The sequence below is a fragment of the Ambystoma mexicanum genome, chromosome 4p, assembly GCF_040938575.1.
Source record: "Ambystoma mexicanum isolate Mex_15411 chromosome 4p, UKY_AmexF1_1, whole genome shotgun sequence".
Lineage (NCBI taxonomy): Eukaryota > Metazoa > Chordata > Amphibia > Caudata > Ambystomatidae > Ambystoma > Ambystoma mexicanum.
Genome location: NC_090927.1, coordinates 683,324,706 through 683,350,046, shown reverse-complemented (window position 1 = coordinate 683,350,046; position 25,341 = coordinate 683,324,706).

The following is a 25,341-nucleotide window of genomic DNA, read 5'->3' as shown; positions in this document are numbered from 1 at the left end:
CACACAGGCAGCCACCTATACAATTAAGTCTGCTTCCTCTCAGCATTCAGGCACACCCAGGCAGTCACACATCTAAGTGTGCAGGCTTTCAACATACACTCAACACACACACCCAGCCACCCATACATTTAATTGTGCACCCTTTCACCATACACTCACAGAGGCAGCCACCTATACATTTAAGTGTGCACCCTTTCACCATACACTCACACATGCATGCATCATGGGGTTGAGGGGAGCCACATTACTTGAAAAAGAAATGGTTTCTTTTTGAATTCACTCCGACTTCATAAAAAAAATATTTCCATTAAGAACTGATCCATGATGGAAATAATTTCTTTATGAAGACAGAGTGACTTCAAAAAGAAACATTTTCTTTTTGAAGTCATAGAGCTCCCCCATCCCATGACATGGAAGACTCCAGCCTAGATTTGTCCATGTCATGGGGCAGGGAGAGCCCTCAGACTTCAAAAACAAATAGGTTCTTTTTGTAGTCACTCTGCTTTCATAAATAAATTATTTCAATTGTTTTATGAAGGCAGAGTAACTAAAACAAAAAAAAGGTTTTTTTAGTCCAAGGTGGGACATGTGGTGGTGGGGCCCCGCACACCAGAGGGATACAGGGGCCCCCGTTATGCCAGTGAATGCGTCTTTCTACAGTACATACAATTTCCCTAACACAACCCAACAAGTCACCCAACAAGTCACAAATGCCCCTCAACACAGCCATTGGTTTTAAGAAGTTTTTCAATGGCCCTCCTTATACCTATGCATCTATTACCCTGAAACGAGTGCCAGTGGCACTTTCTCATGCAAATCGCCATGAAAATAGTGAGGCCTTTCTTGCTCACTGTGCATGCAGCATTGGTATGGATGACATTATTTAACTTTTTATAAGGTGCACGAATGCCTTAAGAAAATAGCATAGCCCAATGGATGAATATGACTCTATCCATCGTGAAACTGCACTAACCTATCAAGAACACGGTCTCCCGCTGTTTTCACAAAGTAAATCACTTAGTGTTATTTTACATCGAGGAACATACTTCCAATGTACATATGTATCTGTGGCTTGAGGGATTGAGGGGGGTATGGAGGGGTTTGGGATAGGGGTGGTAGTGAAGTGTGTTTCTGGAGGAACCACCCAATAAAAATAATTGAAGTACAAATTCGAAGTGATTTCCATGAAGTAATTTACCACGTATTAATGTATTTAGTTGAAATGACATGGAACCCAGATACACATTGTTTGATATTGTTTCACATGCATAAGGTATGCACGCCAGACACAGCATTGCACTTTAAGAAAACAGGCTCTCCAAGGCTAGAAGCAGGTGATAAATAGTTCCCTGCTCCCCTCAATTTCGAACCCTGCAGATAGGGACGCTGTAAGGACATGACGTCGAAAAATGTGGTGAGGGATAGGGGGGACCGTTGTCCAGCTGCCCCTAAACAAAAAACCATAAGTCAATGGACCTCATTACGAGGTACGAGGTAAGGGATTACTGGTACCGGTAAGGGTGCCGGTAATCCCTTACCTCCATATTCAGAGGTCACTTAGCGGGTCCCTTCCTTAATGCCTGGTTTTACCAGGCGTTATGGATGGGACCCGTTAAGGGACTTCAGAGCTAATAACGGTACCACAAATTGCAGTACCGTTATTAGCTCCATCCCCATTCACACTGAGCCCTATGGGGGCTCGAATGGGAATGGGGAATGGTTCCCGGAATGGGGACTTACCTGGTCCTCCAAGGTTGGAATGACCCAGTAAGTCCCTATTTCGGGAACCCGGACCCGTAATGCGGTAAGGGGTAGCCATGGTGCTCATAGCACCATGACTACCTCCTTCCTCGTAATGAGGCCCAATGTTTTAAAATAGATTCAGATTCTATTTGTGGAGTTTCAACAGACCGTGAAAATAGTTTTCATTTTTTTAAGAACCTGCCCATACCATATTAGCAATATAAAATTATACTATCTCATAAGAGGCTTGAAAACATTTTATTAAACTACTAGAGCCCCAAAGTAACAGGTTTCACCTGAGACTATCCGGCTGTCCCCCAAATTGAGACCCAAACAATATTTAATCTAATGGACCTCTTGGGGCACAGCAGGCTTCTGCGAGTTTTGCGCAAAGTGTGATATCATAATATTTTTTGCATGGTTTGGGTGAGAGGCCAATCTCACAATTGCCACGACAAGTTCTTGCTGGGATCTGGGCGCCTGAAGTGATTCACAGGTATTTTCGGGTCACCGGTGAGTCACTTCACCAAGGACTACGCGGTGACATAATGTAGAATCTGCCATCACTTGGTGACAGAAGACTGTAGAAATATTAATGACATTAGAAAGCTTAATTATAGAAAAGAGTGATGGGGTGAGATCCAGAATTTAGTACACTGAAAACAATGGCCACTTAGGACAGCCAAACAGCATGTGATCATGCTAAAAGAGTATGCAAACATACCTTGATGTGACTACATTGTACAGTGAAACTGTGAATGACCCTTTAAATTAGTTGTGGATCCTTCCTGCCAAAGGTCAAGCCAGGTACACTTGCAGATGAAGACAATATTATGGAACACTCACTTGATATAGAAATTATTTGTTTTCTTTAATTTACTGAGTAGAAAGGAGGAGTGCCATGGATTCACAGATAACACTACTCACATTCTTACAGGATGAGTACTGTTACGTCCAGGCTGGCATCCGCCCCCTTTCAAACAATGACACACAAGGCACCAGGCGGCTGGAAGAGCAGAGACATGATGCAATTACCAGCCCTGTGTCTCCTGCCAGCAGGCTAGCTGCCCTTGCTGCCGACACACTAGGTCAGGGTGTCGAGTGAAAAACGCATTATGGGAAAATCTACTGTACTAAGTGTAGACTAATGCAACCGAGGAGGCTTTGATAGATTGCACAGACCGGCGGTACAGAGAGACCAAATGTGGCCTCATGCACTGATATGCAATTATCTCTGTGATGCCATGACATGCGTCTCTACAGTACACGCGCAAGTCCGTAGGCCGTGTCTATGGGGGTCATTACAACCTGGGCGCAAGGGGATACCGGCACCGGTAATGACACCGGTGCCGGTAATCCCTTTGCGCCCTATTCCGAGGTCCCTTTGCGGGTCCTCCCTTAACGCCTGGTTTTACCAGGCGTTATGGACGGGACCCGCAAAGGGATACCTGGGTCAATAACGGTACCACAATTTGCGGTACCATTATTGCCGCCTTCCCCCTTCCCATTGAGCCCTATGGGGGCTCAAATGGGAATGGGGAATGGCTCTGGTGAATGGGGAATTACCGGTCCCACTGACCTCGGAGTGGACCTGTAATTACTCCCTTCACCAGACCGGAGTCGGACTGATTTTGGAGGCAGCCATGGTGCTAATAGTGCCATGGCTGCCTCCAAACTGGGAATGAGGGCCTACGTGTCTCAAATACAACAGCAACACATTCGTCTCTTTCCATTTATCTGGGAAGAAAAATGAGACAGCCATGTTTCAGAAGCCAATATGATACCCTGAAGAACAAAACGTATTTAACATGTGCTATATGTCTCTTTAGAATGAGGGATTTCAAAATGATGCCACTTAGCGAGCCCTTCAAATGCACAAGCTCTGCATCTTTAAAAAATATAATGCAAAAGTCATGAGAATGCAAACAGCTATTCTGTGTTTTAATTGCACGCACATTATCAGTAAAAACACGTAAGTTGATAATGTGATTGTCGTTGGCATATTTGCAATTTATAGCCTCATTAAGAGTGGGGCGGTGAAGTAAAAATCAGCAGGAATATGGCGGTAATTCAGTATACTTCTGCATTACCGTACCGCCCAACTATGAGTTTGGCGTTGAGGTGGAGGGTAGCTCACCAGCAAGAAGTTGGAGGTAATTCCTCAGGCTTACTGCCCAAATTCGCCCAAATGGCAGAATTACCACTGACGGTAATACTGCCAAAATCCCCATGGAGTCCTGAGGACTCCATTTAATGGGGACAAACACCGCCTACCACCACTTGGCGGTAACGATAATTCTGTTTGGTGATATCTCGGCAGATTTAATGCAGAGATACCACCAAACTTGTAATGAGGCCCACTAAAACAAGTGGGAAACCTTTGATAGAGCGTATGGTTTTTGACATCGCCTCCAGTGCGCAAGTGCAGGCAAAACAAATGTTGCTGATACGCTGTATAAATGCCAATTATAGTTCTATATCTGACTACCATCATCATGTTTGAGGACTACATTTTCTAAGCTTCCGCAATCTTAATGGACTAAATGACGGTAAACACAATCAGTCCAAAAATGCGACTGGTGCATGGATTGTGGTAATGGACGTGCAGTACGTCTGAATATTGTTTTCCAGCTCTGCCAAATTATGAGTTTCATAACTAACACTCTTCGACACTGCCTGCTTTTTTTGTGTGCAGGAAATGTGTTCCACACAAAAGTGAGAGCCGAGCATTTTTACCCATGCAGTGTCTTATTTCCACAATGGAGTTCCACGTGATTACAAAATGTGGAATAACTGAAGGCTGTTCATGACCCTTCCTGTTACCATATGCTATTTCATGCGGTAACGGAAAATTAGTTTGGTGGTATTAATGAGACGATATTCCCAGAGGTGGTGGTCCGGCCCTGTAGGTAACACCCTGCCACCCAAGTTAAGGGCCCCTTGCGCAACAGGGGTGCTAATGGTGTCTTTTTTTTAATAATAAAAAAAGGAAAATAAACGTACCTTGCTTGCTCATCCCAGTGCCAGCAGTGCTGCTGTTCCTGAAGTCCGTTTTTCATGTTGATGACTGTGTCGTCATCAACATGAAAATGGACTTTGCAGATAGCAACACAGAGAGGCGCTGGCTGCAAAACAAAGATTCATTTGTTTATTTATTATTTAAAAAATAAAACATACACCATTAGCACCCATGCAGGGAGCTGCGCGTGTGCTAAGGTGAAGGTGGAGCGGAGAAGGGAAGGAAAGTGCCTGACACCAATGAAAATGCTCGGAACGAGTGCTTTCCTTAGTGAATACAGCCAATGTACCGAGCATTCTCATTGGTTACGGCCAGGGCTTTAAGTGGGCCGGGGCCTGCCAGGGCTGGGCCCCGGCAGGCTCCGAAATTTCGTTTTGAGGCGGGGCCCTGCCGGGGCCCACTAATCTCCCCGGGCAGCCCCGGCCACTACACGAAAAGGCATTTTTTTCTACAGCCTGAAGCTCTCGCTCGTGTGCGAGAGCTTCAGGCTTCAGAAAAAAATGCCTTTCAGCTATAATGGTGGCGCCGCACCTGCGAGGCATCCCTTTAATCAAGGGATGCACGTGGGCCGGCGCCACCATTATGGAGAAACGTGAGGCCGCTGGAAGCAGAGGCCTTGCTTTCTTAATACTGAAGCTCCCGCGGATTCGCGGGAGTTTCAGTCTTTAGGAAAAAGGCCTCTGCTTCCAGTGGCCTCACCCTTTCAGCCTTAATGGTGAGGCTGCCCCTCCCCAGCTGGCGAGGGGCAGCACCACCATTAAGGCTGAATAGGCGAGGCGCTGTCCCCTGCCAGGCAAGCCTATACAAAATAAATGTGGAGATCAGCACCCTCTCCCCCATAGGGGAGAGGGTGCTAATCTCTACAAAAGGCTGCCTGGCAGGGGTGCCAGTAGCCCATTGAGCCGGGTCTCGTCAAGGGGGCGTGGCCTAATGGCCCATCAAGATCCCGTTGTTAGGCCACGCCCCCTCGATGGGCCCCGGCTCGATTTGTAGTGCCACTTAAGGCACTGGTTACCGCTGCCTTCCAGGGTGCTAATGGAAGCAATTCTGAGCCGTAATGAGGCTCAAGTGACTTCTTTCTTCCCTTCTTGTCTGGCAGTGGGGCCACATTTGCTTCTTGTAGGGGCCATCAGGTGGCCTGCTGCTGAAGACACAGTGAGCAGCGTTCTAGGCATTGCAATGAAAATTGCCAAGAAAGGATGTGTCTGGTCTGTCTGGTTCTATATTTAACAAGAGATTGTTGAACATTTTGAAGCACAGTAGCTGTAATTTCAGGGAAATAGATAAGCAGAAGCACTCTCTCCATTTCTGGTTCTCCCTTCAGGGATGCACTCAAGTCTTGTTGAAGAACCCCGTTATAAGGTTCGTTTCCGGAGCCGCCTATGAACACTGATTTCAATATAAGCAGCTGCTCACTTTATTTGCAGTGTGTGGCCCAGAACTGCATAGTGTGCCTAATGCAGCTTCTGTATCAGCTCACAGGAAGCCCTATTTGTACACTGGCTTCATTACGGGGTTGCCGGTAAAACCCCCCAGTAGGCAGCGGGGTACCAGCCACCCCATAACACTGTTTCCACCACCTGACTTTCCGGTGCCACCAGGATATTATGCCAGGCAGTGGGAATGGTAAATCCCCATTCCCATGTAGTCCTATTGCAAGCACCGGCACCATTGCTAAAGGTGCTTCAGGGAAAAGCATGCTGGTAGGGGCCTCAACTCCCGGCAGGTCAGGCCTGCCGGGAATTCCGTGCCCCTACCGACAGACTCTTAATTTGCCTGTCTGGAAAGGGTGCCGGAACGTTGCTACCGCCACCCTTATTTCCGGACCGCCAAACTCATAATTAAGTCCATTGTAAAGAATTCACTTTGCCATTGGTTAAGACTCGGTTTTGCAGAAGTTGCTTCCTTCAGTGCTTTTCTTGGGGTATAACTATAAATATTAGGACGTGAGACAGTACATTATGGAACATGCCATCCAGGGGATGCTCAGCTGATGCTGAGAAACCCATTAAAAGGAATCACTTTTCGAGATATATGGCGGCCATTGTTGACAGGTTGAGCGCTAACGGCTACAAGTTGTCTCCAACCAAAGGAGAGATTTTAATCCTGGACTCAAAGAGGCTAGTCACCATTTCTGTGGGCTTCAGAGCGAAATGTCTGTCCACATCTAAGCCAGACTGTAAAGAAATGTTAGGCTCCTAATGGACCCTAGAACTTCCACATTTTAGGACGATAAAGAGAATGTTTACATTTTTTGTCTGTCCACAGAGATTCTTAATATACCTGATTTCTCACTTCAGAGGACTTTAGAAGATGGTAGCACAAATCCTCTTAAACCTGAAGATCATGATCACAATACCTAGGATTACGTAGTATGGATTGACTCCGACTGAGAAGCAAATCCAGTTCAAGGGGCTGTTATGGGGTTTTAGGGTAGGGGACCCAAGTCTCTGGTTGGAAATATTGCTCTCTGTACTGCACTATTCCTCTACAATCCAGCTGTAACACTAGGATCCTCCAATGCAGCCCCCCGTAAAACAGGAATGGGAAGACGTCCCTTCTCTGCACTGTCCCTTCTGTTATGGAGCACCCATTACATGTTCAGCAAAGTAAACAAAAATGTAGGAAACATTGTTAAAAATGGCTATTCATGAAAAGCTTCTACTCAGGTCAACTCTGACCTAGAAGAAACCCCATTTAAACCCGAGCCAGTCTTCTTCCGTTCAAAAGCCGGGGAACCTCAAGGGTAATGACATAACACCTGGGTCTGAATTAGTAAAACCAATAGGAAGGAAATTTGCAGTCTGTAAAAATACAATGTAAGAATGTATTTTGCAACATCTCAAGATGGTTATCTTTAGTACGCTGCAAAACCGTCACTTGCTGCAGCGTTTGTGGTAAATGCGAAGCATCACCTAAATGACACATCCTGGCTACATAATTAATTAATTAATCTTTGAAACACATTTAATGCTGGAGAACAGTCTCTACGCGCGGGACCAGGATACACACCTGTGTTGCTCTGCATTGTCTTGCTTCCAAGATAAAGATGTGCTCCTGAGCTATCCTCCCAGCCCTCATGGAACATTTTCATCCCAGCAGAAGTAAATTATTCTTTTTTTCTCCTACACCAGTCCCTGGATATTTGAATCAACAAAATGGAATGCTGCATCCCCCACATTATATATAATCTGGCAGAAATATTAGGGAAAGCACATATGGATTACCCCCAGGTTCTCTGCAAGAGGTTTTGTTAACCATCCTCTGCAATTGTGTTTATTTTCACGAAAACACCCTGCAAAGGTGCAGCTCCTACTACTTTTCCAGCCCTACACTGTGTCATTGTTTTGTTCACTCCTTGTAGATTATTTCAGCACCGTCTCTGAATTTCATAGATAGACACAAAGAAGCCACACATGAATTTTCTGAACCCCACGCTGAGGCCTTAGCGTGACCAAAATGGCTAACAGTCTAAATGTCTACCATTGTCTCATTAAATATCATTATCATTATTGATCTGTCCCCTATAGATCTCAGAACAGAATTCCCATTATCTCACATATCTCTTTCAGTGGCCTTATCACGGCTATATCAACAGCTCCTACACGTCTTGGGTACCTCAGATCTCTAATATGCATTATCCGAGGCGGTTTGGTAATTGATCAGTGGCTCATTATACCTTTCAGACGCATCGTCATGTTCATCCCGAATTTCAGACATGCCTGCTACAAGATCTGGGAGCAGTTCTAAGTGTGAGGGATCACCAGCCTCTTCATGTGTGAATTGTCCTGCTTGCTGGTGGCCTACTGCTCCTCAACATCCATCTCAACAGGACCTCATCATCCCCCTGGGTAATTCCAGTGCATCTCCCTTTGGTTTTATGGCATCATCTTGGGTCTTACGGTTTATAGTGACCTCCTTTTTAAGCTTTGCAGCTCTTTTAGGGTGTTTTAATCATTATGATCAGAGTGTTCAATGCAATTAAATAGAAATGGCACTCTTATGGCAACACCACTTCAGGTTTCCCTAGAAAGCTTGCAGGTTTAGTCATTTTCACCAGCAGCAATTAATAATAACATTATATTAATAATATAGTATAGAATTCCAGCACTACTGTTTGTAAGGCTGGTCGGCGTAGTGCTAAGTGTCTGATGCTTGACGGTTGAGTCCTTTTTATAGCACCTTAAAAACAATTCTAAACCCCCAACATGTATCTTGCCACCACCAAAGAAAGATAAAGTCCAATCCAACCTGTCATTACTGACCATGCATCAGTGAGCAAACCATTGCATTTTTTATTAATAACTAATAATTAACACTGGTGCATTGCAGCATAACAGCACAAATGTGGCTGCAATGCGCGTGCTGCGTGCATGTATGGCATTAACTAAATCAGGCAACTGAAGCTGCTGGCATTGCCTCAACACTTCATATGGGCACTACTCCTAGTCTGATGCTCCAGCTGCTGAGGCGGAGAAGCAGGCAGAATGCCACCCACAGCAGTCCCCACTCCACACTCACGTGCACCATTACGCACAACCCTCTCACATGCAGCCCGACAATGCACGTTGGGACTCACCAAGCCTCTAGGAAGATGATGCAACACAAGACAAGGGAGAAGGGCAGTGAGCAACAGTCATGGGTGATCCTGATCATGTACTGGGCAAATCAGGTGGTAATCACCAAACAAATCAACCAGTAAGGCAGAGCACCGGCCACACTGGAGCCAAGCAGCACCCTACTGCATCCTGCACCATGCACACTATGCGTGCTACACTCTTCGCTCTGGCCTCATTTGCTTCACAGTGTAAACAAGCTATTTTTCTATCGTGTAATATATACGTTGGTAAAGGTTATTATAATCAGATGAATGACTGGATCAAGTCTTGCACTTTGAATCATTTATCTTTTATACCGTAAAATATTAAGCGATCAGAGTCCTGATAAAAAGAAGTGACATTTTGAGTCGGTGATTTTGCATGACGAGCTTCAATGGTCTTCAAATGTGACAAACTCAATGAAAGCTGTAGCAATATTTCAAAGGAAGATGTGTTAGAAAAAGAACAAAACCTGTCTTCTCCGCAATTATAACTAATTAGGGTATGATTGCAGGGATTCAATTGTTTAAGAGTTTGAAAATGCTGTACTTATCTTGGAAGTGCATAATCCTTTCCCACAAAAGAAACCACACCAGTTTGGTTGGCATCAAATCTATCTTTTCATATCCAATTTTTAGATCTGCAGAATGATATGTATTTAAGGGTGCCAAGTGCAAATTCAAAAGGTTTGCATCAACCATGTCAGTTGCATAGAAGAACATGAATTGCCTTATTATTGCACAGGTAGCATATCATTCTTAATTATTTCAAATGTATCCTCTCCTTTAAACCTGCTCCCATCTCTCTGGACAGTCAGGCAATGGAGAAGGTGAATCATTCACCACCGCCTGGACCAATAACTTCTGATTCATAACTGAGGACCCATGGAAATAACTCACCAAAAGTGTTGTTTTTAGCTCCAACTATGGCCCATGGGTCTGCAACCTTTGGCTTTTCAGATCAGTTGTTTGGACTACAACTCCCATCATATCTAGCCAGCATAGTCAATGGCAAGGGATAATGGGAATTGTATTCCAAAACATTTTTGAGAGCCAAAGTGGCAGGCCCTGAACTTTGCAGTACCCCTTTATCATTTGCTCTAAACACTCTGGGGCTTATTTAGTTAAAACTGTTAATGGCATGCTGGGGACTACTCATGTCAGCCATTTTCCAAAATTACAAGAATTACTGCGAAAACAGAAGAGTAAAAACTGGCAAAATCGCCTTTACTCTTACATTTTACTCTCTGTTCTGTAAATAAAAGTACATTTTCTTTGTAAATTTATTGATGCTGTATTGCAAGGCATAAACAACTTTGTGCCCTGTTTTTATCCCTTGCTATGCCACTCCACCATATTTAAACTTACCTGTGTGTTAGTTTTAGCCCCAAGACAAAAGCACACTGTGGACTGGCAGACCAAAAGGCCAGCATGGAATGTTAACACTGTCAAATACCTTAACAGTGTTGTCAGAAAAAGGAAGAATACAATTTAGTGTGCCCTGTGTGTAAATGACAAGGTTGAAAACAAATGTGGCCTACCTTTCATTACAGGCTATTGAGACATTGAAATGCATTTTTTCCCAAAGAGAAAACCGCCATAGAAATGAATACATTTGGCAGTTTGGGTTGATTGGAACTGTTTACAGAGGAAACTCCCTGGCCTGAACCATTAAAATGTACATTATAATGGGAAGTTGGGCATTGATGGCCTGATGCGAGATATTAATGCAAGATATTAGAGCAGGCCTCATGTGCATACGAATTGTAACATTCAAAAATACAGCTTTCTGTGCACGACGAAAAGCTGTGCTTAGCCCAAAAGACATTTTCCTCATGATATTCGAAGGCCAAGAACTGTTCACATGTCTCCATCAGATGCAAGGGTCAAGCTCTGCTCTTCTCTTTATCTAAAAATCTCTTTGAAGCTCTAACGTTGTGTGAGGTGAACAGATGACCACTGTGAAAACATGAGAGCCAGCAAATCGGGGTGAACTCTTAAAAATACAAAGAATTACAATTCGATTTCTGGTGAAGTCCAGGATCTGACTGACAACTGACATGTTATAGAGACTGCCACATGAGTAAGGGGGCAGAGTTATACCCTCTGCTCAAGAAGATGAATGGGCATTACCCTGGGAAAAAGAATGTAAATGACTTTAGGACCGACATAATAAATAAAGAAGCAGATGGCCCAGACCGATGTCTAAATTTGAAGAAAAGAAATGTATTGTGCATTTAATTGAAGGAAACATATGCATTTCATTATTTTTACATAGGACTGTATGTAGGATCAAACATTGGCCTATATCTTGGGAACTGTATCTCTCACAGAAATCATACAAATATCTATGGAATTATCAGAGAAAGCTACATCCAATGATTGAGCTGTCCTAATAATTTCACCTTGGGAACCAGAGTTAGAAGCTGAAATGTGATGACAGCTTCCCTGAAAATGTCACGAAGTGGAGATTCAGGGAGATGATAGCTTTTTCAATTAGATATCAGCACAGAAAATCTTGTATTGATAACTGTTAAATTTGTTGAATAAATTACACAAATCTGACATTCGAAATATGCAACCTTGTGCTACCGCCAGACACATTTCATTAAGACTGGCATGGTTAGACCAATCCAGATATCTATATTTGTGGGATGTTTTAACCCACTAGGCTCTGCCCTGCGACATCCCTGTGTGCTGGTGGCACCAGAATCAGCAAAATGGCCACGAAAACCCCATGCATGCCAAAACCTATGAAAATTGCGCTTTGAAACCGGAAAAGATGGCTGCCAAATCTACTTTGCCTGTTTCAGTAGTGGAAGGAGACACACTGCTGCAACCTGTCACTGGGCTGCCTACCGAGTAAAAATGGAAACTGCATGAAAGGCAGTGCTTTATTGCAAGAAACCCAGAAATTGCTCTTAAATCCCTTTTTCTTTGTTGCTGAAAATACAGAATGCCAGTCCAAAACACCACAAAACATCCAATATCTTTGCTGGGTGTTACCTGCCACTTCATTTAAGGAATCAATATGAACACACAATATCAGAAAAAGTGGAATCTATCATCAGAATATCCACAGTAAAAAGTGTGCTTGCCTGTGAAAATCTGTCAAAATATGGGCGCAGTACCAGCGGCCGCCATTATGACAGCTGTCAGCAACTGCATCAGAAGCTTAAACTTGTGCAAGTGAAATCAAATGTTTGGAATTAAGTGACCTGTCATTAAGAGGAACATAGGTTGTAACTATTTAATCTCCATGATTTAGAGACTGGAATCAGAGTTCTAGCTGCTGGATTAAACATTGCAAGTTTTATTGTAAATTAAGAGCATTTTTATAAATTGACAGTGAATTTAGCTGAACGCAGAGTCACCAAACCAGTTCCCCCCAGCTTTCTCCAACAAAAGGCATCTCTCCTGCTTCCCACCAAAGTCAGGAATTTACACCTTTGTGTTGATTAAATCAGGGGAGGAGATTTTGGGCTGCTCCTAGAAGCAACAATGGGCCTTCCTTGGCTGAAAGGATATGGAGATTGTAAAGTGTCAACAGTGGTCTCTGCCAGAGGAAGAGGGCAGAGATTTCTCTTGAGCTGTAAAATGGAGATGGTGGCGGAGACAGATATTTTTGTTGATTTACAAAGCACAGAAAGCATATTTTTGATAAAGACTGATAAAGGACTGTGCTAATCTGTAAAAATTATAGAATTATTAGCATTGTTAATGTGATTTTGTGCACACTTTAAGAGAAGCCAGAATTCTGTGTGATGTTCTGAGAAGGCAGAGTGAACATTCTGGTTTTATAGCAATTGTATTCATGTCAGAAGCATGAAACTTCATATGATTATGCCGATATACAATGCGCACATATGTATAACATTTTTGACAAATCAGATATTGTGTCCAAGACAAAAAGTGTGAAAATGTATCAAATCCAGACCCGAGATTCCACCACAACAAGGATTGGAAGAGGGTCTGCTCCACCAAATATGTGATCTATGTATGTTATTGGTATAAATATTGTACACATGTAAAGATGTATTATATCAAAAAAGGATTTTATGTGCAAAAAGCAAAGGGGGGGATGTTTTGCCTCATAAACCGCATCATCATGATGACACTCTGTTTTCCCCTCCAATCAAGGGAGAGAGCAGACTTTAGCCAATAGACCACTTAGGGGTTGCACCTAGGATAATTCAGCATACCCACCCCTTTATCAAACACATAAATAGAGACAGCTGAGGACCTAGAGAAAAACACTGATCCACCCACCATCCCGATATTGGCGAAGCACTCTGAAGGAGATCCATCCATACTCCTTGTTCCAGACTACAGAAACTTTGCAAGCAGAAAGGCTCAGAGCATCGCTGAACCACTTTCAGCTGGGCTTAACTTCCAGAACCCATCCCTCAACTTAAAGGGGAAGCCAAAGAAGCAGCCACGCTGTGCTGTAACTGCTTGCCTGCCAAAGAATCCTCTTCATAACCAGAAGGGCAGATTAAACCCCGTCTGGTGCAGTGCTGTGCTGTGCAGACCAGAGAGCCATTGCAGATCCAGTCCAGTTGTGCTGTGAAGTGTAGACCAGAGCGCCTTGCTGTCCAGTACTGCTGTGCGGTGTCCAGAGTGCCTTGCTGATCGCTGACCCGTCCAGTCCGGTGTGCCCAGCATTCTGTTCCAGAAAAATCCTTGACCAGAACCAGAATCCCTGACGGTTTCATTCAAAACATTGGTAGTGAGTATCCATAGTATAGGATTGTCACAAGCCTATGTACTGTCCATACTCATCCCTATCCGAATCCATCCGATATTATATTCATAACGGTATTTTAGAAATCCTTTTTTTGTCTTGCCTGAACTCTCTCTCTTATCCTATAGTCCTTTTGTAATAATATGGTTAAAATCATCTTTGCGCTGATATATTGCATCTGAAGAAGGCAAGCGTCTCGGCTGGCAGTTGTCTTGATCAAGTGGCTGAGCATCCGTGTAGTTTGTTTCTTCATAGTCCATCCCATATTTCATCCTTATAATTTTTCCGCAATCGCGCTTACCGCGCATGGAAAAGTTTGCCGCAAATCTTTTGTTTTGGCAAAATCTATATCGTGTAAAATAGCTTTTCATGACAGCCGACCTCAAAATTAAGTTTTCAACTTGCTCATTACTCTCAAATCATTTCTAGTGTGTGTCTGAAACCAGATAAAGCGGCTCCCATTAGAATTTTAACACTTTCAGTGCTTTCCCCATTTCATTCAAAGCCAACTTTAAAACCATTTTTGACAAGTTTGCAATCATTCCTGTTTCTCTCTTGTGTTTGCTGGGGGAAAGTGTGATTGATGCATTTGCTAAATTCTGCATTCCTGAAACCTGTTCCCTCTCCTTCTATCTCTTTATATTGCATATTGAGGGGATTGAGGGGTGTGCAGGGGAAAATAGTAATCACATTGCCATTTGATTGAACATACCTAAAAGTATTATTTCCGTGCTGCATTGTTTTTGCCCGTCATTACTCCTTGTGATTAAAGAGATTGTTTAGTGTGACATCACCTCCTTGGTGATTACTGTATACCCATTAAAAATAGTTTGATTATCTTGTGAAAATACCTAAATAAATATTTTAACTTTGCAAACCAGTCCGATTCCTGGATCAGTGTGACCGGGGGGGTTAAAAGAGAGGGGCGTGATATAAGTGGTACATCGTTCAGAATAAAAGAACTTATAGACACAAATAAATAATTAAGGGTTTCAGTTGTGCATCCCACGCTAGGCACTGACTTAGGTGAAGTGCCGGATTGAAATCACTTACATATTTTGGGGGAGTGGTTAAAGATTTATAAGTAGATGGATAAAGGGAAAAGAGAAGAGCTGTCTGAAATCATCTAAGTGAACTGCTGGAAAAATTGATGGGTAACCAACATTGCTTGGGAGGTGGATTAGAATAGGAGGAAGACTAAAATCTGGAGAGGCAAAGAAAGGCATGAATTCTGGAGGTCTCAACGACTGAACCTGGAGAGGCCGTCTAATCAAGTCCCTATGTTTCCCCTGAGTATCCAGAAGGCTTGATGTATTTTTCTGCGCTCAAAACCAAGAGATATTCTATGTAAGCAAAAGTGTCCAACCAAACCACATCTTGGGTGATCTGTAAGATTTAATATGTTACCCCTATTTGGGTGGGCAGACCAAGTAGATACTTAACATTTTTACTTAATAATAATCTATTTAACTCCAATATAGTCAAAGAATGTGGGTGAGCTCTGGGGAGTTTGAAACCTCTGATCTCTCTCCTAGCGCTGATTAAAGTTATAGGGCTTCATTACAAGTTTGGAGGTAGCCATGCCGTTAATAAGGGCATGGCTACCCCCAAACCCGGGTCTGGGTTCCCTGAATGGGGAAATACCGGGCCATTCTGACCTTGAGGGCCCGGTATTTCTCCATTCAAGGAACCCAGACCAGGTACATTCCCATTCCCATTTGAGCCCCCATAAGGCTCAATGGGAATGGGGAGCATGCTAACAATGGGCATGTTAATGACGGGCCCATCGTTAGCATGCTGGGCCGCTCGTGGGACCCGCTAAGGATGTCTGGTAAAACCAGGCGTCCTGAGCGGGTCCCGTGAGCGGACCTCGTAATGAGGCGGTAGGGGGTTAACGGCACCGTTAACCCCCTACCGCCAGGGTCCTAATGAGGCCCATAGTCTTTAAAATAAGTGTGTACCCATTGCCTTATTGTGGCTAAGTCCAAAATTCCCTAAAGGGAATTGCTGTACTTATAAAAAACAAAATTCCTAACTGTTCCCCATTCCCCAGACCATCCCTTAAAGCAGAGGGGTTTCCATAACAAAATGAATATCTGGTTTTGTGCTGGGGCAGAAAATAGTTTTGCCAACTTAAATAGAATGAAGTCCTTGATTTCAAGGCATACCCTCTACAGAGGGTGAGAAAATGACCCCTGATAGAAGTGGGATTCTTTATTGCATTGTGGTGAAGGGGGAAGGGTTCCATAAATATGAAAAGTGCTTTGTTTTTAAAAGGCTGTTGTGCTCCAACACTGCTAGCTTTGCCAAGTGCACAGGGAGATTAAAAATAAAGAGCACTGCATGAATGAAATTGCTTTTGCTAATAGAACATTGTTGCATGTTATTTAAAGTAAGCCCCATGCAAGGTTTTTTGGGAAGTTAAATAGTTCCATCATGTCCAGGGTGCTGCACAGTTCTATGCATTTGTGAGTGACCCAGGTATCTGGAGTATTCTATAGATCTGTGTTTCTATGTAACCAGAGTGAGCGAAAAAAGAAATCAAGAAGGAAAACTATACATGTTGTTGCGTTAAAGAGTCTGGGATCTGTGCGATCCTAAACCAACTGGTGTTTTCAATTTGCGTGAAAAGTGAATTGGCAGGAAAGAAAAGCATTTAGGACATGGCGTGAGGTGGCGTGTCCTGTGATTTGTGTAAATATTAATTGTCCTATTTATTAATGAGTATATATTCTTTCTACACACGAGCCTGATTCTTGGCTTATCTACTACAAAAGGATGAGGGCAGATAGTGGTGTGTAATGAGTCAAGGAGAGGGCTAGCAAAAGATCAGATACATTAAGTTATTGGTGTGGCGCTCTTGATTGGGGAGGAAGGGAATTCCCTTCATTGATTGTTTCTGCATAAATATCCCCTAAAGACCTCCTCTCAGTGCTAGTAGATATTATAGGTGCCAACTCCTGTCATCAGGGACTCCTTTAGTCTTTATATTCCAAAATAGTGCTTTAAAGGATGGGTGTTGTAAGTCCAGGTGTATAATGGAAGATGCAAAACTACCACATGCAGGAAGCAAAGTAATGTGGGTAATAAAAGCAAGGACTTGCCAAAAGTGACCGTGATGACCTAATGTTAGTTGGCAACTATGGTGCTGGGTGTAGGGAGATGCTTACCGTTTAGAAAATGGGAGCTGCTTGACAGTGTCCGTTATTGCAAAACTGATTTTAACGCTATTTACTGGGCCTCTTCTGTACTGAGGACCAGGGCCAACATGATGTTTAGCTGTACTGCAGAGGTTCAAATTGCTGAGAGTAGCAACTTAAATTAATAAGATGTTCCTCTGTGAAACTTTACACACCGACGACAATTTGTTGAGGACCGGCGGAAACCTCTATCAACAGTCTGCAATGAGGGAAATGAATCATAATGGAGACTGTCTGCCTCTGCTTTCTATGTCTGTCACTTCATTGGTACAATATACACTATCATACATTTTCTTCAGATGAACACCAATTCATCCCACTAATCTCGAAGCATGCAAACAGCAGGACAGAAGGTGACTGATGCTCACCATTGAGAGATGTTGTTGATGGCCTAAAAGTATAGTTCATTGGGTTACTGCACTTTCTGCAGGGAATTTTGTTGCAATCAAGAGGACAGCAGATTGAATGCTGGCAGTGGAGACTGATTATATCAGCCTTTTGAAATAGGCAAAATGTTATCAGTTTTGTAACTCAATCAAATTGGTAATATGAGGAATCCAGTAATGTTAGATGAATCATGATCTTTCGTTTCTGTTTGGAGCTGTTCATACAAAAGGACCGCAACATTTGCTATCCATCACCGCTTCCTTGTTAGATGACTCGGCTAAAACCTCCTGCCAAAGAGGTATTGGGATACATTATCACAGAGGATGTTTTTTTCTGATAGATGTTTGGAAATGCAAATGCTTGCATTTAGCAAAAACAAAATAGGTTTCCGCCTGCAGGGTTGGGGAACCGCATGGCCTCATAAGCTCCCTGCCATATTAATGTATGCACTGATTGTTGTCTAGTTTGAGTTGAAAGACCTGTGGTGCGCCTGGACAAAAACCATAGGGTATTGTGGCCAGACTTATTAATGGACAAACTCTTGAGTAAACATTGTTAAAGGACCATCTGCACGTCTGAACCTGGTGTTCTGTTTTGTGTGGTACAGTTGTCGGCTGCTGTACATGCTCATTAACGCTCACGTGTCACGCTCAGCGAGCTAAGGGAAAAAGCAGGGTCCCTTTTTCATTTTCAGGGTGTTACTGTGGGTCGAAAAGAAGAGAACAATAGAGAGGTCAAATGAGGATGTTTAAGGGGGGACGTGTACTTTCATTTTTTAAGGACATTTAATGTTTGGTTAGGGGGAGCGGATGGCAGGAGAGTGAGAGATGCTGGGGAGGGAACAAGCAGTCAAGAGCTTTCTCAGAACATGGGCTTATACCGGTGGATAGCACCCTTGATCCAAGCTAACGAATTGGTTGCTTGCAGGATGCTAAATGTTGTGAGTGAAGGATTCCAGATCAAGGAGTTTTGAAGGTTCACACATTCTGACACTTTCAGCATGAGAGTATGCTATGCAGGGACGTAATTTCACCAACATGCCTGGGGTAGCGGAAGTGACATCACACGGTCCTTGACCCCTGATGACATCACAGCATGCCATCTGGCCTCACCTCCAAGTGAAATCATGGGAAGTAATGGAAAATAACCTTCAGATTGTTCAGATGCGTCTAGCACCTGTGTTTCCAGGTGCTCTCATTTCAGCCGGATATAAGAACTGAGACACAGAGGGAGGCATGATTTGTCCACGTTCACACATTTGTGTAATGTCATTTTCCATATTCGACGTGAGGACGTGGGGGTCTATATATAAACATACATAATGCAGTACTTTTAACAGGGTAACCGAAATCTCGAATGCAGGCTCCAGCTAGTCTATAGATCAATGGGCACAGAAGTACTCGTTATCTATGGCGTTGCTGTGTTAAACAAGCCAAAAAAGCACTGACCTGGGGAGGAGAGCGCTGCTTTTTAACCAGGAGCAAAGTGCTGAATGAGCAAGGCCTGTAAATTGACCAGGATTTAGTATCAACAATGTATCTATGAGTCAGTTATCACTATGATAGAAGAAACATATTAGGCTGGTATGCATGCACACAGGAGAGTGCACCTGATAATGTTATCTTTGCTGGAGTATAATACCTGGGAACGGTTCTTTCAATATACTCAAGACCCCCCATAGTTTTTATTATCCAAGCATAATACTGGGTGCCAGAGGACTTAAAAAGCATCCACCATTTAATGTAATATCATTGCTGCACACATAAATCGGTGGCACCACACAGTTGTTTTAAATTGAAAACACCCACCAGTTGCTTCTCACCCGGGGACTCACTGGCAGACTTCAAGGCGCGCACTGCACACTACTCCTTTGTCTGACAATGGCATAGCACAAAATTTGGTACTCTTCTGCGAGCCATGCTGTGGGGCCCCTCAAGCCCCTTATCAAAGAACAGGGCACGCCACACCCTAGGCTAGCCCAGACCACCACGTGTGTACAGTGTCCATGATGATTATGCCATTATAGGGGCATGCACAACTCAAGTGAAAGAAGTAATTATGTAATCAAAGCTTTAATGTTTCACGTAGCGTAGAAAGAAGGGGGCGGTGCCTGGTCAACAAATATTCCAGCCACCACTGGTGAGTTGTTTTTTTGGAAGGTGTAAATATTTGCCAAAGTATGCAATTGCAAACGTGTGCAGTGAGGGAACCCTAACAAAAATGGGTTTGGAGATTATGGGGAATTCTTCCCCCTCCCCATAGAAAATGTTTTGAATAATGAGTTACAATGGTGCATTACACAGCACACTTTCTGTGAAAATGTGGGTAAAAGGCCAACCTTTTTTGTAGAGTATAGGGTAACTCATGAAAAAAGTACAATGGATGCAAATAAACAAAAGTGCACAGGGCATTTCCCAATGCATTATCATGCTGCTCCCTGCAATATATGCTAGTATAAAAAATGTCATGCTGGCTGTGCCCATACATTAGGAGGAGAAAAAGAGTCAAAAGCTACCCCAAGTCAACCGTATATAGGAGGTCTAGATATGCAGGAAACTAGCATTCAGGAACTAGTTATTGAGGGTCACATATAGTTTTGGAAAACAAATTCAATTTATTTTTAGAATTGGACACATGTAAAATAGTTTACAAAAGAAAACACAAGAAAAAACTACTTTGGAAATGTCGCATATGAGCTTCATTTAGCTTGCAGTGGACGGTGAAATAAGTAAATAAACAAGTAAAAAACTGTTAACATCACAGTTGAGTTAAGTGAGGGTTAGTAGCATAAGTGTATCGTATTTGTTCCAAATACTACTGTTGTATTTAGTAGTATGATATTACAGTCGATACATTTTTTATGCAGGTGTTTCTGGTTTGGGGAAGAGTCAGCCTTCACTGGGTAAAAGATGTTCACAGTTGAAGGGTCCAAACTGTCATCAGGACGTTGTTTGGGACTGTTGAATGCCTATTGAGACAAGTGACACATAGGAAGGTGGGTGTGTTATCAAGTGATGAAGAGGACCATACAGAGTATGTTCTGTATCAGGATTGTGTTCTAGACACATACCTATTTGGTTTGCGGTTGAGCTCGAACTGGTTGTCAGAAAAGGCACCTTGAGTGGTGCGGACGTCTGTAGCTGGATATCTACAGGGGAGGGTAACAGTTAGTTACCGAGATAATATGACGAATCATGTGCAATTAATAAATAATAATAAAGGGCATACCTTGAATAACAGGTATGTAGTCCAGCGAGGATGCATAGAAGGATTTTAACACGTGCAGGATATGCCGTGAGAGTTGGATCTTGATCAGGTGAGAAAAATAGCCATGATCGCTGTTTGAGGAATAAGTAAAGATGGTTAGCTGGTGGTCAGACTTATTACAATATGAATATTGATATTGTAACTGTTAAGTTGTTGGAAGGAGGTGGGGGCTCGTATTAGTACTGCCAAAAAAGGGGGCTTCTTGTGGCTTAGCTGGTGCTAAGTGGATAGAATGAAAGGCGTGTGGGAAAAGCATGCCTGGATTAGAGGATTGCAGTATCTACGGGGGCGATAACGTGATTGCAAAGGGTGCCGTATATTTGTTATGTTAATGTGCTGGACAGATTTATTGTGCTAGCGAGGAAAGTTCCAGGTGAGGTGCTGGAGGCTTTTCCGGTGCTAGAGGATAGATCGCTATAAAGGTGAGACCAGGCGTGAATATATTGAAAAAAAATATATATATATTGCGGCATTATATACTACACCCGCAAACAGATTCCAAACGGAAGTTGAACTACGAAAATTTTCCGAACTATCAGACTCAAATTCTTCTTCATTGATAAACCAGAAACGGATCCTCCCGAATCTTCAGGTCTGAGACCACCCTCTAATTTCACACCTCTCTCCCATATGGTGAGCCCAGAAATTCTGGCTTTCGAAAATCGTATCCTTTCTGAAACAAACAAACTTTTTGATAAAAACATCAAATATCCAGATAACCTCAACAAAAACGAACGCTTGGCCCTAAAGAACCTCGAGAACAACCATGATTTCTTGATTAAACCTGCCGACAAAGGTGGTGGAATCGTATTGTGGGGAAAAACCCTATACAATACAGAAGTACAGAAGCATCTTGCCAACATAAAGTTTTATTGCCTAATACCTACCGATCCCACTACCAGACTCCTCAACTAAATAGAAAGCCTGATGTGACACGCACTACAAGAAGTCTGGATCAACAACAATGAAAAACTCTTCCTGACAAACCAAAATCCGATACTACCAGCATTCTACTTATTACCCAAGATCCACAAAGACGCAAACAATCCACTTGGTCGTCCCATCGTAGCAGGAATAGGGTCCGTTCTAGAACCCCTATCCATTTACATCGACTTCTTTCTACGTCCATTTATTGGCAAAATGAGATCCTACGTACAAGATATGACATCGACCATTAAAAAACTAGAAACTCTTTCAATAAATGAAGAAGATCTCTTGGTCACCCTCGACGTCGAATCCCTTTACACGAGTATTCCACAACGTGAATGCATCGACGTCCTCGCCACTTATCTTGACAAAAGAACCAACATGGAACCTCCTACGGCCTTTTTAATCTCGAATGCATTCGGATCGCACTAACTGAAAACTACTTTATTTTCGAAACATCTTTTTATCAACAATGTCATGGTACCTCTATGGGAGCAACTTTCGAACCAGACATAGCAAACCTTTTCATGGACCATTACAAAGCCAACTCTGTTTACGATACAAACAATCCCCACAAAGGACAGATAGGTTTCTGGATCCGATACATAGATGATGTCTTCATGATATGGAAAGAAAACGATACTGAACTTCGGGATTTTTTCACCTGGCTCAATAACAAAGATGCGTGCATCAAGTTTACAATCCAATCAGACAAACAGTCCATCCCTTTCTTAGACCTTACGATCTACAAAACCACCACCAACACCCTGGCCACAACTCTTTACCAAAAACCTACTGCACAAAATACTCTTCTGGATTTCCACAGTTTTCACCGAGCATCTCTCAAAGAAAACTTACCTTACGGCCAATTCTTATGCCTAAGACGTAATTGCACTACCCGAGAAGACTTTGATACAATCAGTAAAGACCTCTCAAGAAGACTGAAAGAAAGAGGCTACCCAAGCCACATCATTCGTCGAGCCGAAAAAAGAGCTAAACATAAGAGCAGAGAATCGTGCCTCTCGCCTATTCCACGAGACCACTGTGAAAACAAACTCACTTGTGTCACAACTTTCTCGCCACTAAGTAACCAAATAAGAAAAACCATCTTAAAACATTGGAAAATTCTCCATACCGAATCCTTTGAACCCACTAAACCCTGTTTTGCTTTAAAAAAAAATAGGAACCTCAAAGACCGGCTGGTCAACACATACACTGAACCTACAAAACTGCCAGAACAACAAAACACCCTGTGGAATCTTTCACCCGTCAAGGGTCACTATAAATGTGGTTCATGCTCGGTATGCTGTCTAACCAAAAACATGAAATCCATTGACCTCAATGGCAAGAACTGGAATTTCAAATCTTTCACAAACTGCAAAAACAAATGGACTGTGTACGGTATTCAATGCCCTTGTAAACTACTTTACATAGGCAAATGTAAAAGAGAAGTAAGACAGCGAATAGGCGAACATCACTCATGCATCAAGAACGGTATCCCCGACAAGCCCATGGAGTTCCATTTTCAAGAGAAACACCACACCCATAACAACATCATTTGGTTTGTCTTGCAAACAGCCAAAAAACCCTTTAGAGGTGGCAACAGGGACCTCTCCCTTCGGAAACTAGAGCAACAATGGATTTTCCGTTTGAATTCAGTGAAGCAAGGTCTAAATGTGGCAATCGAATGGAATCTCTTTTTCAAATAACTCCATCCTCCACCTTCAGCACCTTTAGCTCTTTATGATATCTTGATCATAATACCTTTCCACAGAATCAATGTTACAACATCCTCTGGTTCACATTACACCAGATAAGCGTGTTTTATTCCTGTCTTTTCCCGAGCTCAATCAAAACAACACCAGCACTATGCAACTTCTTGTACAACAAAGTGTATATCTAGATGTGCATATGTACCAGCACCTAGAGTTTTGAGTTTATCCAATTGTTCAAATCTTGCAACCATCCCTCATAACCTATGTCGCTACACGAACAGGCTCGTATGATCCCAGAGCATTGTTGCTTTCCGGTAATCAATCAAAACAGCACCATTACTATGCAACGTTTTTCTGTACTAAAAAGTGTACATTCAGATGTACAATTGTACCATGAGCTACATCAAGTAACATATATATGCTTATATTCTTACAATTGCATGTCTTGGCACGTTTAAATAATTTTCTTCAACCAAACTATGGTTGAAACACTTATTATAACATGGCTCCATCACGTATTGATTCCATGTGCTTCTCGAAATGTAAACAATGCCCCCCGCCCCATTCTAAGGGCCCCTCACATGCCCCTATGCGTCTCCATTTTGCTCCAATCATTAGCCATCATATCCAAAGCATGCGCATTCACCACGAAGCCGCGCAATAATGTGTCTTCAACCAACATCACTCCGCGCATGCGTGAGTCCCTTTTTAGCAAACGCCCCCTGGCAACACAGTACCCGGATGCAGACCAGCGCACAATGCTAGTACCTTAAGCCACTAATCTTCCGCACATGTGCATAGACTACACCTCCCATTCTTTAACAACGCCAGCGTCCTCCAACTGTTCATTTCCAGACTGAGACGCTTCGCGGTAAGGAGTACTCGATTCTAGCAGGTAAGAAATTCAGTCAAATGACTCGCAGCCAATGCACAGAGGGTTTTTCTAGTTTTGTTTTGTTGTTCCAGAACAATTGCAGCGCTTCTGCCAAATAATTTTTAACGTGCTGCCAGATGACTTCTGGTCTATTAAACAACACGCTGGGAGCGCACTAATACCATAATTGATGCTATATCCTGCCATCACGTCTCTAAGGCACCAACAAAAATCAGTCACCCAATTCAATAATGCCGCAATAAATATATATATATTTTCGATATATCCACGTCTGGTCTCACCTTAATAGCGATCTATCCTCTTGCACCGGAAAAGCCTCCAGCACCTCACCTGGAACTTTCCTCGATAGCACAATAAATCTGTCCAGCACATTAACATAACAAATATATGACACCCTTTGCAATCATGTTATCGCCCCCATAGAGACTGCAATCCTCTAATCCAGGCATGCTTTGCCCACACGCCTTTCATTCTATCCACTTAGCACCAGCTCAGCCACGAGAAGCCCCCTTTTTTGGCAGTACTAATACAAGCCCCCACCTCCTTCCAACAACTTAACAGTTACAATATCAATATTCATATTGTAATAAGTTGGACCACCAGCTAACCATCTTTATTTATTCCTCAAACAGCGATCATGGCTATTTTTCTCACCTGATCAAGATCCAAGTCTCACGGCATATTCTGCACGTGTTAAAATTGTTCCATGCATCCTCGCTGGACTACATACCTGCTATTCAAGGTATGCCCATTATTATTATTTATTAATTACACATGATTCATCATATTATCTCAGTAACTTACTGTTACCCTCCCCTGTAGATATCCAGCTATAGACGTCCGCACC